This window comes from Triticum aestivum, chromosome 7A (genome assembly GCF_018294505.1).
Source record: "Triticum aestivum cultivar Chinese Spring chromosome 7A, IWGSC CS RefSeq v2.1, whole genome shotgun sequence".
NCBI lineage: Eukaryota > Viridiplantae > Streptophyta > Magnoliopsida > Poales > Poaceae > Triticum > Triticum aestivum.
This window is the reverse complement of record NC_057812.1, coordinates 718,872,452-718,880,353: the sequence shown is the minus strand read 5'-3', so window position 1 is coordinate 718,880,353 and position 7,902 is coordinate 718,872,452.

Sequence of the window (7,902 nt, the reverse complement as noted above, 5' to 3'; positions counted from 1 at the left end):
AACCATGATTCCCTGTGTAAGTAAACAACTTATGTTTCATGACGGTCCATCCATGGTGTATATGTTACCGTTCGCCATATTTTAAAATACTCATCTAATTTTATGAGATATGAAGACTCTTACCTACAGAAGTTTCATTACTCGAGAACTAACTCTAAGCATATTATCTCTAAGGTATTTTGTATTGTACCTGAGCAATATTTTTAGTGGCAATCATTTTTTCCCAACCGTAACTATCTTAGATTGAAGTCACGGTTTTCAGTACTTTGGTTTATCTTGCATCGAAGTGAAACTTTCGTCATATTTTGTATACTCATGTAATTTTGTAAGATCTGAATACTACAAATTAATAGATCGAGATCTTATGGTCTTGCCTACAGAAGCTTCATTATTTGATAACTAACAATTCAAAGCAAAGTATCTCAATGAATTTATTTTATTTGTATTTGAACAAATTTTAGTACCAGTCAGATTTACTTCCAATCAATAAGAAAGTGACGGTCTTTGGTACTTTAGTATATCAATTCAACTAGATTCAGACGAATTAAAGTAGTATTTTTACGTCTAATGCAAGATGCTCTCTCGCATTATGTTTAGAGTTTAATATGATGTATCCCGCAAAAAAGAGAGTTCAATATGCCGTGTGCATTAATAAGAGAGAGAGAGAGAGAGAGAGAGAGAATTAAAGGTAGTGCTCGGTGACTGCATGTCTGGAAAGGTGTCAGTGGCAAACGAATGGTGCTTTTGTATGATAACTACTTATAAATTTTAACAATATTTTTGTATTTTTTAAAGTTTTTCCATAGAATAGAACCAGGAATGTAGCGAATGAAAAAACAACAAAATGTCCTTCAGATGGATGCATATGAATAAGAACATGAAATGCTACAACGTGTATGCTCATTATGCTGCTGAAAGATATTGCGTGTAATGATTTATAGATTCTTCACATTCTCTCAGGGTCATGAAAGTTGGTCAACATAGATTACACAAGAAATTTCATTATTAAACTTTATAACTAGCCCGCGCATCGAGCGGGTCACTGTGCTAGTTAGAACAAAAGAGGCAAAAAATATGAAGTAGTCAAATATTAGAGATATGAAGACTCTTACCTACAGAAGTTGCATTACTTGAGAACTAACTCTAAGCATATTATCTCCAAGGTATTTTGAATTGTACCTGAGCAATATTTTTTGTGGAAATCATTTTTTCCCAACCATAACTATCTTAGATTGAAGTCACTGTTTTCAGTAATTTGGTTTATCTTGGATCGAAGTGAAACTTTCGTCATATTTTGTATACTCATGTAATCTTGTAAGATCTGAATGCTAAAAATTAATAGATGGAGATCTTATGGTCTTGCCTACAGAAGCTTCATTATTTGATAACTAACAATTCAAAGCAAAGTATCTCAATGAATTTTTTTATTTGTATTTGAACAAATTTTAGTATCAGTCAGATTTACTTCCAATCAATAAGAAAGTGACGGTCTTTGGTACTTTAGCATAGATTCAGATGAATTAAAGTAGTATTTTTACGTCTAATGCAAGATGCTCTCTCGCATTCTGTTTAGAGTTTAATATGACGTGTGCATTAATAAGAGAGAGAGAGAGATAGAGAGAATTAAAGTTAGTCCTCGGTGAACGCATGTCTGGAAAGGTGTTAGTGGCAAACGAATGGTGCTTTTATATGATAACTACTTCTAAATTTTAACAATTTTTTGTATTTTTAAAAGATTTCCGTAGAATAGAACCATGAATGTAGCGAATGAAAAAATAACAATATGTCCTTCAGATGGATGCATATGGATAAGAACATGAAATGCTACAACGTGTATGCTCATTCTGCCGCTGAAAGATATTGCGTGTAATGATTTATAGATTCTTCACATTCTCTCAGGGTCATGAAAGTTGGTCAACATAGATTACACAAGAAATTTCATTATTGAACTTTATAAAATACTAGCCCGCGCATCGAGCGGGTCACTGTGGTAGTTAGAACAAAAGAGGAAAAAAATATGATGTAGCCAAATATTAGAGATATGAAGAATCTTACCTACATAAGTTCCATTACTCGATAACTAACTCTAAGCATATTATCTCCAAGGTATTTTGTATTGTACTAGAGCAATATTTTTAGTGGCAATCATTTTTTTTCAACCACAACTATCTTAGATTGAAGTCACGGTTTTCAGTACTTTGGTTTATCTTGGATCGAAAAAGTGAAACTTTCGTCATATTTTGTATACTCATGTAATTTTGTAAGATCTGAATACTACAAATTAATAGACGGAGATCTTATGGTCTTGCCTACAGAAGCTTCATTATTTGATAACTAACAATTCAAAGCTAAGTATCTCAATGAATTTTTTTATTTGTATTTGAACAAATTTTAGTATCAGTCAGATTTACTTCCAATCAATAAGAATGTGACGGTCTTTGGTACTTTAGTATATCAATTCAACTAGATTCAGATGAGTTAAAGTACAATGTTTACGTCTAATGCAAGATGCTCTCTCGCATTCCGTTTAGAGTTTAATATGATGTATCCCGCAAAAAAGAGAGTTTAATATGACGCGTGCATTAATAAGAGAGAGAGAGAGAGAGAGAGAGAGAGAGAATTAAAGTTAGTGCTCGGTGAATGCATGTCTGGAAAGGTGTCAGCGGCAAACGAATGGTGCTTTTGTATGATAACTACTTCTAAATTTTAACATTTTTTGTATTTTTTAAAGTTTTTCCATAGATTAGAACAAGGAATGTAGCGAATGAAAAAACAACAACAAGTCCTTCAGATGGATGCATATGGATAAGAACATAACATGCTACAATGTGTACGCTCATTATGCTGCTGAAAGATATTGCGTGTAATGATTTATAGATTCATCACATTCTCTCAGGGTCATGAAAGTTGGTCAACACTTTATAACTAGCCCGCGCATCGAGCGGGTCACTGTGCTAGTTAGAACAAAAGAGGCAAAAAAATATGAAGTAGCCAGATATTAGAGATATGAAGACTCTTACCTACAGAAGTTTCATTACTCGATAACCAACTCTAAGTATATTATCTCCAAGGTATTTTGTATTGTACCTGAGCAATATTTTTATTGGCAATCATTTTTTCCCAACCGTAACTATCTTAGATTGAAGTCACGGTTTTCAGTACTTTGGTTTATCTTGCATCGAAGTGAAACTTTCGTCATATTTTGTATACTCGTGTAATTTTGTAAGATCTGAATACTACAAATTAATAGATCGAGATCTTATGGTCTTGCCTACAGAAGCTTCATTATTTGATAAGTAACAATTCAAAGCAAAGTATCTCAATGAATTTATTTTATTTGTATTTGAACAAATTTTAGTACCAGTCAGATTTACTTCCAATCAATAAGAAAGTGACGGTCTTTGGTACTTTAGTATATCAATTCAACTAGATTCAGACGAATTAAAGTAGTATTTTTACGTCTAATGCAAGATGCTCTCTCGCATTATGTTTAGAGTTTAATATGATGTATCCCGCAAAAAAGAGAGTTTAATATGCCGTGTGCATTAATAAGAGAGAGAGAGAGAGAGAGAGAGAGAGAGAGAGAGAGAATTAAAGTTAGTGCTCGGTGACTGCATGTCTGGAAAGGTGTCAGTGGCAAACGAATGGTGCTTTTGTATGATAACTACTTCTAAATTTTAACAATTTTTTTGTATTTTTTAAAGTTTTTCCATAGAATAGAACCAGGAATGTAGCGAATGAAAAAACAACAAAATGTCCTTCAGATGGATGCATATGGATAAGAACATGAAATGCTACAACGTGTATGCTCATTATGCTGCTGAAAGATATTGCGTGTAATGATTTATAGATTCTTCACATTCTCTCAGGGTCATGAAAGTTGGTCAACATAGATTACACAAGAAATTCCATTATTAAACTTTATAACTAGCCCGCGCATCGAGTGGGTCACTGTGCTAGTTAGAACAAAAGAGGCAAAAAACATGAAGTAGTCAAATATTAGAGATATGAAGACTCTTACCTACAGAAGTTGCATTACTTGAGAACTAACTCTAAGCATAGTATCTCCAAGGTATTTTGAATTGTACCTGAGCAATATTTTTAGTGGAGATCATTTTTTCCCAACCATAACTATCTTAGATTGAAGTCACTGTTTTCAGTAATTTGGTTTATCTTGGATCGAAGTGAAACTTTCATCATATTTTGTATACTCATGTAATTTTGTAAGATCTGAATACTAAAAATTAATAGATGGAGATCTTATGGTCTTGCCTACAGAAGCTTCATTATTTGATAACTAACAATTCAAAGCAAAGTATCTCAATGAATTTTTTTATTTGTATTTGAACAAATTTTAGTATCAGTTAGATTTACTTCCAATCAATAAGAAAGTGACGGTCTTTGGTACTTTAGCATAGATTCAGATGAATTAAAGTAGTATTTTTAGTCTAATGCAAGATGCTCTCTCGCATTCTGTTTAGAGTTTAATATGACGTGTGCATTAATAAGAGAGAGAGAGAGAGAGAGAGAGAGAGAGAGAGATAGAGAGAATTAAAGTTAGTCCTCAGTGAACGCATGTCTGGAAAGGTGTTAGTGGCAAACGAATGGTGCTTTTTTATGATAACTACTTCTAAATTTTAACATTTTTTTGTATTTTTAAAAGATTTCCATAGAATAGAACCATGAATGTAGCGAATGAAAAAACAACAATATGTCCTTCAGATGGATGCATATGGATAAGAACATGAAATGCTACAACGTGTATGCTCATTCTGCCGCTGAAAGATATTGCGTGTAATGATTTATAGATTCTTCACATTCTCTCAGGGTCATGAAAGTTGGTCAACATAGATTACACAAGAAATTTCATTATTGAACTTTATAAAATACTAGCCCGCGCATCGAGCGGGTCACTGTGGAAATTAGAACAAAAGAGGCAAAAAAAATGAAGTAGCCAAATATTAGAGATATGAAGACTCTTACCTGCATAAGTTCCATTACTCGAGAACTAACTCTAAGCATATTATCTCCAAGGTATTTTGTACTCTACCTGAGCAATACTTTTAGTAGCAATCATTTTTTCCCAACCATAACTATCTTAGATTGAAGTCACGGTTTTCAGTACTTTGGTTTATCTTGGATCGAAGTGAAACTTTCATCATATTTCTTATACTCATGTAATATTGTAAGATCTGAATACTACAAATTAAAAGATCGAGATCTTATGGTCTTGCCTACAGAAGCTTCATTATTTGATAACTAACAATTCAAAGCAAAGTATCTCAATGGATTTTTTTATTTGTATTTGAACAAATTGTAGTATCAGTCAGATTTACTTCCAATCAATAGCAAAGTGACGGTCTTGGGTACTTTGGCTATACATTCAACTAGATACAGATGGATTAAAATAGTATTTTTACGTCTAATGCAAGATGCTCTCTCGCATTCTGTTTAGAGTTTAATATGACGTGTGCATTAAAGAGAGAGAGAGAGTGAGAGAGAGAGAGAGAGATAAAGTTAGTGCTCGGTGAGTGCATATCTGGAAACTCGTCAGTGGCAAACGAATGGTGCTTTTGTATGATAACTACTTCTAAATTTTAACAATTTTTTTGTATTTTTTAAAAGTTTTTCCATAGAATAGAACCAGTAATGTAGCGAATGAAAAAACAACAAGATGTCCTTCCGATGGATGCATATGGATAAGAACATGAAATGCTACAACGTGTATGCTCATTATGCTATTGAAAGATATTGCGTGTAATGATTTATAGATTCTTCACATTCTCTCAGGGTCATGAAAGTTGGTCAACATAGATTACAAAAGAAATTCCATTATTAAACTTTATAACTAGCCCGCACATCGAGCGGGTCACTGTGCTAGTTAGAACAAAAGAGGCAAAAAATATGAAGTAGTCAAATATTAGAGATATGAAGACTCTTACCTACAGAAGTTGCATTACTTGAGAACTAACTCTAAGCATATTATCTCCAAGGTATTTTGAATTGTACCTGAGCAATATTTTTAGTGGAAATCATTTTTTCCCAACCATAACTATCTTAGATTGAAGTCACTGTTTTCAGTAATTTGGTTTATCTTGGATCGAAGTGAAACTTTCGTCATATTTTGTATACTCATGTAATTTTGTAAGATCTGAATACTAAAAATTAATAGATGGAGATCTTATGGTCTTGCCTACAGAAGCTTCATTATTTGATAACTAACAATTCAAAGCAAAGTATCTCAATGAATTTTTTTATTTGTATTTGAACAAATTTTAGTATCAGTTAGATTTACTTCCAATCAATAAGAAAGTGACGGTCTTTGGTACTTTAGCATAGATTCAGATGAAATAAAGTAGTATTTTTACGTCTAATGCAAGATGCTCTCTTGCATTCTGTTTAGAGTTTAATATGACGTGTGCATTAATAAGAGAGAGAGAGAGAGAGAGAGAGAGAGAGATAGAGAATTAAAGTTAGTCCTCGGTGAACGCATGTCTGGAAAGGTGTTAGTGGCAAACGAATGGTGCTTTTGTATGATAACTACTTCTAAATTTTAACAATTTTTTGTATTTTTAAAAGATTTCCATAGATTAGAACCATGAATGTAGCGAATGAAAAAACAACAATATGTCCTTCAGATGGATGCATATGGATAAGAACATGAAATGCTACAACGTGTATGCTCATTCTGCCGCTGAAAGATATTGCGTGTAATGATTTATAGATTCTTCACATTCTCTCAGGGTCATGAAAGTTGGTCAACATAGATTACACAAGAAATTTCATTATTGAACTTTATAAAATACTAGCCCGCGCATCGAGCGGGTCACTGTGGTAGTTAGAACAAAAGAGGCAAAAAAAATGAAGTAGCCAAATATTAGAGATATGAAGACTCTTACCTGCATAAGTTCCATTACTCGAGAACTAACTCTAAGCATATTATCTCCAAGGTATTTTGTACTCTACCTAAGCAATACTTTTAGTAGCAATCATTTTTTCCCAACCATAACTATCTTAGATTGAAGTCACGGTTTTCAGTACTTTGGTTTATCTTGGATCGAAGTGAAACTTTCATCATATTTTGTATACTCATGTAATATTGTAAGATCTGAATACTACAAATTAAAAGATCGAGATCTTATGGTCTTGCCTACAGAAGCTTCATTATTTGATAACTAACAATTCAAAGCAAAGTATCTCAATGGATTTTTTATTTGTATTTGAACAAATTGTAGTATCAGTCAGATTTACTTCCAATCAATAGCAAAGTGACGGTCTTTGGTACTTTAGCCTATCAATTCAACTAGATACACATGGATTAAAATAGTATTTTTACGTCTAATGCAAGATGCTCTCTCGCATTCTGTTTAGAGTTTAATATGACGTGTGCATTAAAGAGAGAGAGAGAGAGAGTGTGTGAGAGAGAGAGAGAGAGATAAAGTTAGTGCTCGGTGAGTGCATGTCTGGAAACTCGTCAGTGGCAAACGAATGGTGCTTTTGTATGATAACTACTTCTAAATTTTAACAATTTTTTTGTATTTTTTAAAAGTTTTTCCATAGAATAGAACCAGTAATGTAGCGAATGAAAAAACAACAAGATGTCCTTCCGATGGATGCATATGGATAAGAACGTGAAATGCTACAACGTGTATGCTCATTATGCTATTGAAAGATATTGCGTGTAATGATTTATAGATTCTTCACATTCTTTCAGGGTCATGAAAGTTGGTCAACATAGATTACACAAGAAATTTCATTATTAAACTTTATAAAATACTAGCCCGCGCATCGAGTGGGTCACTGTGCTAGTTAGAACAAAAGAGACAAAAAAAATATGAAGTAGCCAAATATTAGTGAAAAAATACCGACCCCCCCCCCCCTCCCAAATGCCAAAATATTAGA